Source organism: Rhinopithecus bieti, unplaced genomic scaffold, assembly GCF_001698545.2.
Source record: "Rhinopithecus bieti isolate Rb0 unplaced genomic scaffold, ASM169854v2 scaffold_17939, whole genome shotgun sequence".
NCBI lineage: Eukaryota > Metazoa > Chordata > Mammalia > Primates > Cercopithecidae > Rhinopithecus > Rhinopithecus bieti.
The window spans coordinates 1235220-1251206 of record NW_016809446.1 but is presented as its reverse complement, the minus strand read 5'-3'; positions in this window follow the sequence as shown (position 1 = coordinate 1251206).

Sequence of the window (15987 nt, the reverse complement as noted above, 5' to 3'; positions counted from 1 at the left end):
TTCTGTATTAATGTCAGAATTTCTTTTTTAAATTTTTATTGATACATAATATGTGTACATATTTATTGGATACTTGTGATATTTTGTTACATGCATAGAATATGCAGTGATCAAGTCACAATATCACCCATCACCTAGGACATTTATCCATTCTACCTGTTGGGACCATTCCAAGTCCTCACTTCTAGCTATTTTGAAATACGTAGTACACAATGTTGTTAGCGATAGTCACCCTATTCTGCTATCAAACATTAAACTTTTTCCGTTTTACCTAACAGTATGTTCATATCCATCAACTCGACTCTCTTCATTCTTCCCTCTCCACACACACACCCTTCCCAGCCTCATAACTATCATTCTATTCTCTACCTCCATGAGATTGACTTTTTTTTTTTTTTAGTTTCCATGTATGAGTGAGAACATGTGATATTTGTCATTCTGTGTCTGGTTTATATCACTTAACATAACCACCTCCAGTTCCATTCATGTTGCTGCAAATGTGATGCCAGGACTTCTTTTTGGTGAATGTATTTTCATCACAGCTGCAATTTGTGTTTTCAAAGATTAGAGATCCATATGATCCAGTGCCCTCGTTCTAACATGCATTTTTCAATGTCTTGCAAATAGAAACTTTATTTTTTATTTTTTATTTATTTATTTTTAAACGAAGTGTTGCTTTGTTGCCCGGGCTGGAGCGTAGTGGCAGGATCGCAGCTTACTGCAGCCTTGAACTCCTGGGCTCATGGTATCTTCCCGCCTCAGCCTCCCTAGTAGCTGAGGCACAGCTACTTCCTAGTTAATTTCTTTAACTTTTTATAGGGACATGGTTTCACTTTGTTGCCCAGTCTGGTCTTGAACTCCTGGGCTCAAGTGATCCACCCGCCTTCGAAACCTGATTTTTATTTTCATTATCTTTGTCAGTACATTGATGTGAAGAACAGATGTTTTATATATTTTTGGATACTACATACTTTATAATGTCTATATAAATAAACTCCAACATGTCTATATAAATAAACTCCCACATGAGTTAGACAGAAGGAGAAAGTTTAATGTTTGATAGCAGAGTAGGGTGAGTATAGCTAACAACAATGTATTGTGTGTTCCAAAATAGCTAGAAGAGACAAATTGGAATGGTCCCAACAGATACAAATGACAAATGTCCTAGGTGATGGGTGATGGGTATCCTTTAAGTGTTTCTCTGCTAGATGCATGAATGCCACAAACAATACTATCAAAAAAGTCGTTCTCTATGTATATTTGCAGGCAGTTCACATAGTCTATACTGAAGAGTTTTATCCATTGGTGATAATAGAAATAATATTTTGTATCATCAAATTAATATTCATGCTAATGATAACACCACATTTATGTAGTATTAACAACCTAAGCACTTTTCTGTAATCATTGTCTGAGAATTGCTACCTCCTCTTAATAAAATGATCCCACTCACAGAATTATATAGTACAGGTTTTGATTTAGTATAAGCTTTAAATGGGATTTGTTGTCCATTTTTGGTGCTTATGGCTAAGCAAAATTCTAAAATCTTGTTATATGCCATAGCAGTGTTAATACAGAAGTACAAATTCTATAACACACCTCTAATTGACCCCTCTTTGAGTCTGGGCTGGCTTGCGACTGCTTTAGCCAACCTAAAATGGCAAATAATAATAACAATGCTTTGTGACTTCTACAGGGAGATGATAAAAGGCCACAAAGCCTCCACCTTGTTCTCTGGAACACTTGCTCTTGGACTGCCATATCAGCCCTGAAACGACAATGCCGAAGATGTCACATGTAGGTCTTTGGTTTGACTGTCCCAGCTGAACCCAGTCTTTCATCTATCCTGACAAGGTTCCACACCCTCCAAACCAGTACATTTGCCAGTTGAATATTAACATGTGACAACTGTTGATGCCGTGTGGAATAGAAGAATCACCCAAGCACGACTGCCCAAATTCCTACCGACAAAACAGTGAGCTATAGTAAAACAAATGTTGTTTAAAGCTACTGTGTTTGAGGTGGTTTGTTTTGAAGCTAGCGATGAAGTAGTGAGAGAGTACTAGAATGGAATTTGACACCTGGAAGTGGGACACAGCCATAACACAAAATTAAAACAACATGGCATTGACTTTGTGACTTTGTGACTACCAGCCGTCAGAAGTTGCAAAGCTCTTGAGAAGACTGACAGTAAGAGTTTAAAGACAGTGAGGAATTTATTGTCGTTTAAAAAAAAAAAAAAACTGAAAAAGAAAAGATGACCCATGTTACATAATGACAAAAGTCTTAAAAACACTATAACCTGTAGAGTGTGGACAATATAAAATATATCTGATGAACTTATGGATCTAGTTAAGGAATTTCCCAGGCAGATGACAAACATGCCAAATGGTGTGGCTTCTGACTGGTGGGTGTCCCCTATTTTTTTCTTGAGTGCAGCTCCTAGAAAATAACAACATATGACAACTATGCATAAGAAATTACTTAAAAAAAAGAAAAGAAGAAAACCTATTTAGTTTGCTTTCAATCAGAATTTATAGGAAATAGATAGAAACCAGGATGTGTTGGGTTCTAAAATAATGAAACTGGTTTTCATCCACAATCTCTCCAGAAAATAAAATGTTCAAAATAAAGAGTGGCCTCAGGTCAAAAAGGCCACTCACACCATAAGAGTGTGGCAAATTGTGTTCCAACAACTGATAAACATCAGGTTCTATTTTATGATTTTAACTTGTTTGATAAGCATTGAAGCTATCTCCGAAAAAATTAATAAATAATAAATTTTCTAACAATAATGTTTTCTCTTGAAACATTCTCAAGGCATCCTGGGGTAAAGAAATTTGATCTTGGGTTTTTGATGATCAAAGACAAAAAAAGAAAGAAAATGGTGGTGTAAAATCATTGTTTTAGTTCACTGTATCTTTGAGAGAAGACAGATTACACCAAATAAATGTTGAAATAAAACGGAATATAAGTATTCAAATTACATATAATCAAGAGTAACTAAAATGTGCTCCCTAGCTTAGATGAAGAAGCAAGGCTGATAAGTTAGAATAAGATAAAACAACAGATAGTTACATTCTGTTCTGTCCTTTTCTGAAGACTGTTTTACTTAACCTAAGTCAAACAGGTCAAATCCCTTCAAGGATTACAAAGGCAATAGAAATTATGAAATCAATAGGTGAAATGTATGAAATTAATAGGGTGAAATATTGCCTGTGACTAACTGAAGAATGCACATACCACTTTAAAATTCTAATTGAAAATTCTTAACTATGCAAGTCATTTTATCTAAATATGAGAGTTGCTAATTGGTCATCTGTGTGTTAAAGAATTCAACATAATCAAGAAAGATGCCTCAGTCACAGAGGCAAGTTTGTGAAAGTTCATACGGAACCAAAAAAGACTCCGCATTGCCAAGACAATCCTAAGCCAAAAGAACAAAGCTGGAGGCATCACGCTACCTGACTTCAAACTATACTACAAGGCTACAGTAACCAAAACAGCACTGTACTCGTACCAAACAGAGATAAAGACCAATGGAACAGAACAGAGCCCTCAGAAATAATACAACACATTTACAACCATCTGATCTTTGACAAACTGGACAAAAACAAGAAATGAGGAAAGGATTCCCTACTTAATAAATGGTGCTGGAAAAACTGGCTAGCCATATGTAGAAAAGCTGAAACTGGATCCCTTCCTTACACCGTTACACAAATTAATTAAGATGGATTAGAGACTTAAATGTTAGACCTAAAACCATAAAAACCCTAGAAAGAAAACACTAGCAATACTATTCAGGACATAGGCATGGGGAAGGACTTCCATGTCTAAAACACCAAAAGCAATGGCAAACAAAAGCAAAATTGACAAATGGGATCTAATTAACTAAAGAGATTCTGCACAGCAAAAAGAACTCCATCAGAGTGAACAGGCAACCTACAGAATGGGGAGAAAATTTTTGCAATCCTATCATCTGACAAAAGGGCTAATATCCAGAACCTACAAAAGAACTCAAACAAATTTACAAGAAAAAAACACCCCATCAAAAGTGGGCAAAAGGATATGAACAGACACTTCTCAAAAAGAAGACATTTACACAGCCAATAGATACATGAAACAATGCTCATAGATCAACTGGCCATCAGAGAAATGCAAATCAAAACCACAATGAGATACCATCTCATACCAGTTAGAATGGCAATCCATTAAAAATCCAGGAAACAGCGATGCTGGAGAGGATGTGGAGAATAGGAAACACTTTTACACTGTTGGTGGACTGTAAACTAGTTCAACCACTGTGGAAGACAGTGTGGGTGATTCTCAAGGATCTAGAACTAGAAATAACCATTTGACCCAGCCATCCCATTACTGGGTATATTACCGCAAATGATTATAAATCATGCTACTATAAAGACCATAGGCACACATATGTTTATTCTGCACTATTCACAATAGCAAAGACTTGTAACTACCCAAAAGTCCATCCAATGCTAGACTGTGATTGAAGAACATTGGGACACATATACAACATTGAATACTATGCAGTCAATAAAAAAGGATGAGTTCATGTCCTTTGTAGAGACATGGATGAAGCTGGAAACCATCAATTCTCAGCCAAACTGTCACAAGGACAAAAAACCAAACACCAACATGTTCTCACTCACAGGTGGGAATTAAACAATGAGAACACTTGGACACAGGAAGGGGAACATCACGCACTGGGTGATGTTGTGGGCTGCGGGGAGGAGGGAGGGATAGCATTAGGAGATATACCTAACGTAAATAATGAGTTAATGGATGCAGCACACCAACATGGCACCTGTATACACATATAACAAACCTGCACGTTGTACACATGTACCCTAGAACTTAAAGTATAATAAAAAAACAAATAAATAATAAACAAATAAAAAGTAATATTTTAATGACAACTCAGCTGAAAATAAACATTGAGAAGAAGCTACACAATCTGATAATCATTAGAAGTTTCAATAACATAGTAAGTCAAGAAACCAATTGCAACTGTTTAAGAAAGCTCAATGTCACCTTAATATGAGCCTTCTTGTGGTCTGCTCATTGTACTCCTTCATAACTACAATAAGAAGTCAAATAATGTAGACTATGATTAGAGACTCCTCAGAACTGATAATTTTCAGCATTTCGGGTCCAGAAGGATAACTTGGCAAACCCTATTGATTGGTCTGACACATCTACAGGCCCTTACCCAGTCCTCAAAATAAATTTCCATTCCAAATGTAGGATGAGAGCAGAGTTCTGCTCCTCAACCCAAACACAGAGTGACTCAAAGAGGAGATGTTTTTCTCCTTAAACAAATGGCAACTTTGATGTTTTCCAGCAACTTCTGTGGTTGGAAATATTTGTCAAATGTTTGGATGACAGCAGCTCTTTATGAAACTTGAGGTATGACAATCAGGGTTATTTTGGGAAAATCTATGGGCAATTTACTAACATGTTCAGAATAAAACCTGAACTTTTGGGTACTTGGGTTCCTAATAAATAGTTTATTTTTTGAACAAAGTGCTAATATTGTAAAGGCAAAGAAAACAAATGTCAAAAGGAAAACTGTATTTTTTAGATCAGTTTCTGTTTCTAAAACTTCATTTAAGTAGCTTATTTAACAAGATGCAGGCTGTAGAAAGTTGGAGCATCTTTACTCTGAACATGCAATTATTTCCTCCCTATAACATTTGTACCCCTAGGGAGATGCTGTCAGCCTCACTACTAAAAGAACTCTCCCTCAGCCAAGAAAACTGGAATTTTGATGAGTATTTTTTGAATGCTGCTAAATTGTTTACAGTGCTGGAGATGTAAATAGCTTACCTCTTGGAGACATCGCATTACCCTCTGACACAAACTAAATAGTGGAGTTCACTTTCTATTTCATGTCATTTTTTAGTTTTATTTCTATTTGGTCATAGAAAAAAATAAATTAGGCCCTTTTATTTTCCTTTTCATTATGAAAAACTTCATACATATATGAAAGCAGAGAGAAAAACATAATGAATAGCTTCAACAATATTCATCTCCTGGGCACTTTTGTTTCAGATATACCCCTATTCAGTATGCCATTGTGTGGATGCACCATAGTTTATGGAATCACTTCACTGTTAATGGACTATTGGGTGGCTTCCTCTTTTGCTAGAAGGCAATAAATAGTGTTCCAATGAATAATTTTATACATATAATTTTTTTCATACGTCTTCTGTGGGTTATAGATGCCTAGACTTAGGATTTCTTTGTCAGAAGTAAAAGTGCTTGCCCTTTTGATATGTGTAGTAGATTATTTGTTAATATGACTGCAACTGTTCTTCTCACTATATTTATATGTCCTTGCCTTGTAACTTTCCAACTCCTCCCATCAACAAATACAGTCCATTTCCCCACTTGTTGAATTAGCCCTGGCCTTGTGACTTGTTTTGGTTAATAGAATATGGCGAAAGTGATCATGTACAACTCTGATACCAGGCCAATGGGAGGTCACTGGGAGGTCATTGAATTGTGAGGGTCAGTGTTTCTCATGCTATTTTCATGATTGTGAGCAAGTCTCATGAGATCTGATGGTTTTAAAAACAGGAGTTTCCCTGCACAACCTCTCTCCTCTTGCCTGCCACCATGTGAGATGCCTTTACCTTCTGCCATGATTGTGAGGCCTCTGCAGCCACATGGAACTGTAAGTCCATTAAAACCTCTTCTTCTTCCCAGACTTGGGTATGTCTTTATCAGCAATGTGAAGACAGACTAATATACCAAGTTACCCAGGAAAGAAAGAAACATGGAAATAATGTGTGCAAGGAAGTACAGTCTATCATACACGTGTCCTCCTTTGCTAAGAGCTAATGGCCACAGAGAGGTTGAGCCATGAGCAAATCCATGAACTGGAAATCTGTGTCATCTGCTCCAGAGAAGTCTGGTACATATACATTCCTATCTCTCTGTGCCCTTCTCCATCTTACCTCTTATCCTAGCAAATGGGAGCCATTTGTTTATCCACCCATCACCTGAAGAGCAGGTGAACAAGCACTGCTCTGCTCATCTAGACATCTCCAGCCTTTAGTCCATTAGCCCAGTACCTGAGATATAATAGATGTCCAATAAATATTTGTTGAACTGAAATAAACTGAAAGGAAATTGTTAGCATCATTAAAACTACCCATCTTAATGACAGTTATTAATATAGAAAGATATTAACGTAACTTTCAGAACTTGCCAAAATATTAGTAACAATTAATAAGACATCTTATTAATGTGTCATTCACACAGTAATGCTAAACAAGGCCAGATAGCTTAATACAGTGTAAGGAAGATTCTAGATATTTTATAATTATTATTTCACACTGAAAATACCCTGATATTGACATCATGTAAGAGAGGGCAAAGGAGCATGCAGGGAGAAAAATAGATTATTCAGCAGGATCTATACTTAACTATCTTGGCTTTATGAACACAAGCCTGTGGAGCATTTTCTAAACCACTTTTTCCAAACCCACTCTCCCAGTGTATTTACAAGTGGGGAAAGAAGGACCCAGTAAGTTTCTCAGTCTATGAATTTACATATGTCTGTCCCATGTTCTTGTCATTAATTGCACTTAGTTGCTTTGCTGTTTTGCAAAATGATATGCAAGGTTCCAATAACTTAGTCCTAATAGCCATAGCGTATTGTAGTCCTATACACTTTAACCCAGTGATTAAGCTTTTGCATGGTATAGAAAGTGGGGCACAGGTACCTGGCTTGAAAGTCTTGCTCCTCCACTCAGCCATGTGATCTCGGGCTTACTACCTAACTTCTAAAACTCTAGCTTCCTCATCTAGAAAAATAGGAATTGTGAGATGCTGAATATGAAACTATACGTGCTATCCAGCACAGTACCTGGTAAAAACTAGGTATTCAATAACTAGATTACCTGTCCTGTCCTCTCTGAAAATGATTACCCTGTTAACCTGGGAATTCACTGTGAAACACATTTTACTGTGGCAACGGTGTTGGAAAATTTAGCTCAGCAGGTTGTAGGGGGAAAATCACAGGTTTAGAAGATTGACCCTGGTTTGAAACTGAGCAGGTTGCTTCACTTTTTTAAGCCTCTGTTTCCACATTGGTAAAATAAGGATATTGAGAGAAATACAACCACTTAACACAGTGTCTGGCACAGAGTAAGTGCCCAATAAATGTTAGGTTAATATCTTTTCTTCATTTAAAATTATTGTACTTGAAATTTATAGCTGACTACATTTGCTTGATAGGACACTTAAAACTAAAACTAACTGATTTAGTTGGTTTTCCTGTGCTGTCATCACTGTCTGATAAAACTTTAAAAAGTAGCTTAGAGCAGAAGTTCTTGGTTCCCTGAATCCTAATAATGCTTCATAACATATTGATAGGATTTCATGCAATGCATTTCTATTTTGCATTCATTAGTAAATTATTTCACAGCTCAGGAAATGCTATCATAATACAATAACCTCAAACTTTTAATATCCACTTATAAAATCTCACTATACTAGTTCTGTTATTTTTTGCCAGAAACAAGATGGGTTAATCAGGAAAAGCAAAAGAGGGAAATCAGCCTAAGGCATTCTCCAGGAGGAGGACAGTGAGCATTTGAACTGAAACCTGGTCTGATCTGAGAAACCAGATTCTGGGTTATTTTGTCTTTTAGCCATAGAGACTATTGCCAGTCAGTATGGTGCAATATGAAGCGACTGCTGGAATCTAATGGAAATCTCCTTTTCAAGATCAGGGAATAAACACTGGAGCAATGTCTGTGCATTGAGCAAGAGGAAATGAAATTTTTTAGGAAAAAAGGTGTGACTGGACACAGAGGAGGTGGTTATTACTTAGGATTCATCCTAAACAATTCACTTCATTTCATAAGATATTGTCAAATTCTGTACCGATGACCTCTCTTAGGAATCACCAAGGTCAAGGGGAAGAAGCAGCAAGTTGAGGAGTAGTTGAAAAGTATAAGTAGATAAGGCCCTGTCTTCTCTTCAAGGTGTGAAATATATGCCTTTTGCCTGATGTGTGTGTGCTGACTCCATAAAGGATCTAAGCCTAAAATGATGATTAATTGAGAGAAAATGATTTAGTCATCATAAAATCAAATAATAATGGCAATAATACATAATTTTAAAGACAACATCCACAGCTTAACACGTTTGAAGTTTAATTTGTTTAAATCCTAGTTAATATTTCTCTTTTCTTTCACAAACGATCAATGTGTCAAATCAGTCTTTGAATCATGTGTCAAATGTGTCAAAACCCTAAGACTGTGTCTTTGCATGCCCTAGGACTCAAAAAAAAAATAGATACACTAGTGTATTCATATTTGTTTTGAAATTGAAATCTATATGGTCTTTTTTAAGATCAACAAGTCCTAAGTCATCAGAATTTACTAAGGTAAATGTTTAAGCATATTATCAACCAAAAATGGACAGTGAAAAATCTAAATTGTTGTAAGGCTATTTGTTGTCATCCTTAACATCAGCTGTTCTACTTTCCTCTCTGAATTAACTGGCTGACTATGGTATTACAATAGTGTAGTGAGTGCTATCATTGATGAACTTGCATTCATTTCTTCCTTTCTACTCATAGGACTCAAATTCTGTTGAAGAATTCAATCATCCTCCATGTGGCCTGTATTAGTGAGGGTTCTCCAGGGAAACAGAACCAATAGGAGATGTGTTCAGAGAGACAGACAGAGATTAATTTTAAGGAATTTTCTCACGTGATTGTGGGGGCTGGCCAGTCTGAAATATGTAGGGCAAATTGGCAAGTTGGAAATTCAGGTAAGAGTTGATGCAGTATTGAGTCTGAAATCTGCAAGGCAAGCCAGCAAGCTGGAAGCCCAGGCAATATTTTATATTGTAGTTTTGAGGTAGAATTGTTTCTTCTTAGGTGTATTAGTTAGGGTTCTCCAGAGAGAGAGAAGCAGTGGAATGAACAGCAGTGGAATGATTTATGATAGATAAATAGATGATAGATAGAGACAGATGACAGATAGCTTAGATAGATAGATAGATAGATAGATAGATAGATAGATAGATAGATAGATAAGAATTTATTCGGGGAATTGGCTCACATGACTATGGAGCTGAGAAGTCCCATGACAGGTCATCAGCAAGCTGGAGACCCTGGCATGATTGTAGCATGGCTCAGTCCAAGTACACAAGCCTCAGTAACCCTCAGAATCAGGGAAACCAATGGCACAATTGTCAGCCTAAAGCCAAAAGACTGAGAACCAAACACAGGAGAGATGGGTACTGGTGTAAGCCCTGGAGTTTCAAGGCCAGAGAGCCTATGTTCTTATGTCCAGGGACAGAAGACAAATATGTACCAGAAAAGAATTTTCTCTCTGCGTTTATGTTCCATTTGAGCCTTCAGCCAATTGGATGGTGCCTGCATTCATTGAGGGTAGATCTTCCCCCACTTAATCTACTCAACGTCATATGACAATCTCCTCTGGAAACACCTCCACATCTAGACCCCAAAATAATCCTGTACCAGTTCTCCAGGTATTCCTTAATCCAATTAAGTTGACATCTACAATTAACCGTCACATTGAGGAAACCACAGTCTTTGCTCTAAGGCCTGCAACCAATTTGCTAAGGCCCATCTGCATTGTGGAGGGTCATCTGCTTTACACAAAGTCTATTGGCTATAAATGTGAATCACATCTAAAAACTGTCTCTACAGCAACATCTTGACTGGTGTTTGACCAAACAACTGGATACCATAGCCTAGTCAAGTTAACATGTAAAATTAATCCTCACATGGCCCATGAAGCTGATCTCATCATCAGCTCAAGGTTGTAAACTGATTATTCTAACCCAAGCATAGTTATCCCATCTCTTTCCTCAGTGGTTGCTTTAGAAGTCAGGCATAAACCAAACAGAACATGCCATCCCTCTGCTGGCTCTTGTTTGTTCAGGAATAGTTACGTAAGTGAGCATATGCCCCCACTCAGGAGGTGCTGAGGTTTGAATGTTTGCTCCCTCCATAACTCATGTTGAAATTTAATTGCTATTTTAACAGTATTGGGATGTGAGACTGAGATGGAAGAACTCCTTTGATCCCTTTGCAGGACTCCCCATGAAGGGGGTGACCTGTTTACTCAGCCACTGCATGCTCAAACCCCTTATGGAAGAGGGAGCATGGGGTAGGTGAGCCCGGGCAAGTGCTTTTGGACTCCAGCCACATGGCAGTGTCTAGAGATGTTACAATGCTCTTTTAGCTTTGCCATCTGCAGATGGCTAAGTATTACCCAGCTCAGTGAAGAGTCAGGGTGACAGTCTTTTACATCCTGCTCTCTTGGTACGCAGGTCCTTGACTGGCATCCAGGAAGAATCATGTCAACCAGACTGGAAGAATGGTGAATGCAGGGATTTTCTTGAGTGATAGAGGTGGCTTTCAGGAGGGGGTGGATGGGGAACTAGAGTGGGAAGACTAGTGGGAAGACTTCCCAGTGGGAAGATCTTCCCCTGGAGTTTGACCATCCTGTGGCTGATCTCCCCTCGACCTTCAGATGCTTCTTCTCTCCTGTGCTGTGCTGCTCTGCCACTCTGCCAGTGGAGCTTGGGGTTTATACGGTCACAAGTTATGGGTGTAGTGGTCCAGGGTGGTCTTAGAAAAGGCAACATTTTGGTGCAAAAACAGGAATGTCTGTTCCCATTTAGGCCACGGGTTTCCAGACTTGAGGGTGGGGACTTTGCCAGGGAACCACCCTCTTCTACCCAGTATTTACCTGCCTCCTGTCCATATCAGGACCTTTAAGAGGCATTTAGGCCATGAGGACTCTATCTCATTAATGGACTGATGCCATTATCATGAAAGTGGATTTTTATTATGAAAGTGAGTTTGTTATCATGGGAGTGGGTTTGCCCCCTCTTGCGCTCTCTCTGTTTATTCCCTACCACTATGTGATGCCTGCCATCGTATTATGATGCAGCAAGAGGGCCCTCCCCTAATGCCGGCCTCTTAATCTTGGACTGCCCAGCCTCCAGAACTGTGAGCTAATAAATTTCTGTTCATTATAAATTACCCAGTCTGCGGTGTTACATTATAGCAGCACAAACCAAACAGGCTGAAAGGAATGTCTTTCATTCCACAATTAATGGAGAAGTTTTCTCTTTCTAATGCTTGATTTGAACAAAGGGAGCATTTTTGCCTCAGTTGTCACTGTTAGGCATCTTGAAATTTCATGGGAAGTCAGCCTAATAATAAAGGTAACATCGGCAGAATGTCAGAGATATGGATCCAATATTTTATTTGAATCATGTCCGAAACCCACCCATACCTGACTTTCTATTGTATAAGATAAACATCTTTATTGTTAAAGCTAAATTTGAGTTGAAGTCTCCCTCACATGCAGTCAAAAGCAACTTAACAGATAAAAGGAAAGACTTTCAGTTCTAGGGGACGCCCTCTTGACCTTAAGTCAGTGATTTTATTGAAACCCCCCCCCACCCCCCGCACCATAGTGAGTAGGTCAATATCAGGCACATTAACAGGTATTTAATATAGTTAATGAGATCCAATTCTAAATCTTGAACATTTGAGGAAGTAGACTTTCTTTTTATTTCCCAGTAAATATTAATGACAATGTACACAGTTCCAGTCTTTATTGTCAATCACCTTGGTGTGCCACAAAAGAATCTGCCTAGGCTGGAGTGCAAAGTGCAATGGTGTGATCTCAGCTCACTGCAACCTCCACCTCCTGGGTTCAAGCCATTCTCCTGCCTCAGCCTCCCGAGTAACTGGGATGGCAGGAGCCCACCACCACGCCCTGCTAATTTTGTATTTTTAGTAGAGACAGGGTTTCACCATGTTGGCCAGGCTCTCGAACTCCGGACCTCAGGTGATCCACCCACTTAGCCTCCCCAAGTGCTGGGATTACAGGTGTGAGTCACCGTGCCTGGCCCAGAACTCTTTTAATCTTTCCAAAACTGAAACTCTGTCTTCATGAAACACTGACTTCTCATTCTCCCTCACCAGCCCCTGGCACCCTCCCTTCTACTTTCTGTCCCTATGAGCTTGATTATTCTAGGTACCTCGAAAAAGCATTGTACAGTTAAAAAAAAAAAAAAAAAAAAAAGAATCTGCCTAGGTTAGCCATGAGAATGCTCTTATATTCTCAGAAACATGCCTGAGAGCCAGCCTCAAGTGCTCACTTTGAGATTCATTTCTGGGCTTGCCCTAACATCTTGCCTCCCAAGGACAGCGTCCCAATGACTGAGTTCCTAAGAGACAGAAAACTCTTGATAGTTGACTTTAGTTTAAAAATTTCCAAAAAACTTAGTCAACTAAGCTTTCACCTGCACAGCTGCTAGGACACCTTTACTCACCTCACCGCCCCCCCTTCCTTTGCAGTACTGGGGTCTAATGGCTCTTTGGACACTCCCAGCTGACTCACTATTTGCTTTCACACAGGCGCTTTTCACTTTTCACCTCTCCTTGTGTGTTTAATCTCATCTTGGTGTCAGCTTCTAAGAATATCTGGACCCTGCTTGAACAAAATCAGGAAATAGAGAGAGGAAAAAAGAAACTGGAACTAGTTACATTGTTTAAATACTGAAGAGGCCTGGCATGGTGGCTCACACCTGTAATCCTAGCACTTTGGGAGGCCAAGGAGGGTGGATCATGAGGTCAGGAGTTCAAGGCCAGCCTGGCCAAGACGGTGAAACCCCGTCTCTACTAAAAATACAAAAATTAGCCAAGCATGATGGCAGGTGCCTGTAATCCCAGCTACTCAGGAGGCTGAGGCAGGAGAATCGCTTGAACGCAGGAGGCAGAGGTTGCAGTGAGCTGAGATAGCACCACTGCACTCTAGCCTGGGTGACAGAGCAAGACTCCGTCTCAAAAAACAAACAAAACTGGAATAAATACTTGACTAAAGTCATATCTCCTCCAAGAATGTTGAATTACATAAGCCAGCAAATTCAATCTAAAACTAATTTGAGTTTTCAGTACCTTGCAACAGGAAGTGTTCTAAATGATAGTTATGTCTCTAAACAACACTAGATCTAGTATATTTCAGAGTGAGTTTTCACTGTGTGTGAGATCAACATCCTGATGACAACTAGATTTTTAGTTTTACAGGTCATGAAAGCCCAGAAACAACCACTTTTTTTTTTTTTTTTAAAGATGGAGTCTCAGTCTGTCATCCAGGCTACAGTGCAGTGGCATAATAGCTCACTGCAGCCTCTGCTTCCCGAGTTCAAGCAGTTCTCCTGCCTCAGCCTCCTGAACAGCTGGGATTACAGACACCCACCATCACGCCTGGCTAATTTTTGTATTTTCAGTAGAGACGGGTTTTCACCATGTTGGCCAGGCTGGTCTCAAACTCCTAACCTCAGGTAATCCACCCACCTCAGCCTACCAAAGTGCTGGGATTACAGGCATGAGCCACCATGCCTGGCCGAAATAACCACATTGCTTTTTAAATAGTTTAAATTCTACGGTACATGTGCACAATGTGCAGGTTTGTTACATATGTATACATGTGCCATGTTGGTGTGCTGCATCCATTAACTCATCATTTACATTAGGTATATATCCTAATGCTGTCCCTCCCCGCTCCCCCCACCCCACCGCAGGCCCTGGTGCGTGATGTTCCCCTTCCTGTATCCAAGTGTTCTCATTGTTCAGTTCCCACCTATGAGTGAGAACATGTGGTGTTTGGTTTTCTGTCCTTGCGATAGTTTGCTCAGGATGATAGTTTCCAGCTTCATCCATGTTCCTACAAAGGACATAAACTTATCCTTTTTTATGGCTGCATAGTATTCCATGGTATGTATGTGCCACATTTTCTTAATCCAGTCTATCATTGACGGACATTTGCGTTGGTTCCAAGTCTTTGCTATTGTGAATAGTGCCGTAATAAACATATGTGTGCTTGTGTCTTTATAGCAGCATGATTTATAATCCTTTGGGTATATACCCAGTAATGGGATGGGTGGGTCAAATGGTATTTCTAGTTCTAGATCCTTGAGGAATCACCACACTGCCTTCCACAGTGGTTGAACTAGTTTACAGTCCCACCAACAGTGGAAAAGTGTTCCTACTTCTCCACATCCTCTCCAGCACCTGTTGTGAAACAACCACATTTTTAAAAGACATCTTCACACAAGAAAATATAAGAGTCTTCATTTAAAATAAGACAAGGCAATGGTCAAAATTATCTCTTCATTTTAAAGTTTTTCATCAAAGTTAAGAAGCGGCTGTAGTCTCTTCTTTGCATAACTCACAACAGTAAAGGAAGGGACTAGTCAGAGACAAGTATGGAACTGCCCACTGAATCTTCATGAGTCATGGATACAAGCTTCAGAAATTAAGAAATCTGGGTGTGTTTGTCATTTGTTATGTGACCAGGCATAAATGGTCCATTCACTAACTACATTAGAAAAATGACAAAGGTTCATGTCATTAAATCCCTTTCTTTATATAGTAACATCTCAATGTTTTAACAAAATTAGTTTAACATGTACATGCACTAACTACATTAGAAAAATGACAAAGGTTCATATCATTAAATCCCTTCCTTTATATAGTAACATCTCAATGTTTTACCAGAAATAGTTTAAAATGTACATACTGGCTCTTTCAAAGAAGTCCTGCTAGGAGATTAAACAATGTTTCCAGTGAGGCTACCATTTTCTCAGAAAGGCTTTAAAGTTGTTTTCTCTTGGAAATGCCATCATAGACTTCGACACATTCTTTTTGACTACCGTTCATCTCAACAAATTTTCTACTGAGCTTGGAATCAGTTTATGAAAACAACCCAAATTTATTCAGCACCAACCAAGTCTTTTGAATGAGATGATGATTAAGTTGGATAACACTATTTTTACTCAACAACTGAAAGGAGATTATGAAGAAGCTATGTGGGAGTATTTTTTTCCTTGTGATTTGAGTTGAGACATGAAGATTATATGGTTCCCGTTTTTGAGGAAAAAAAATTCTTTTAA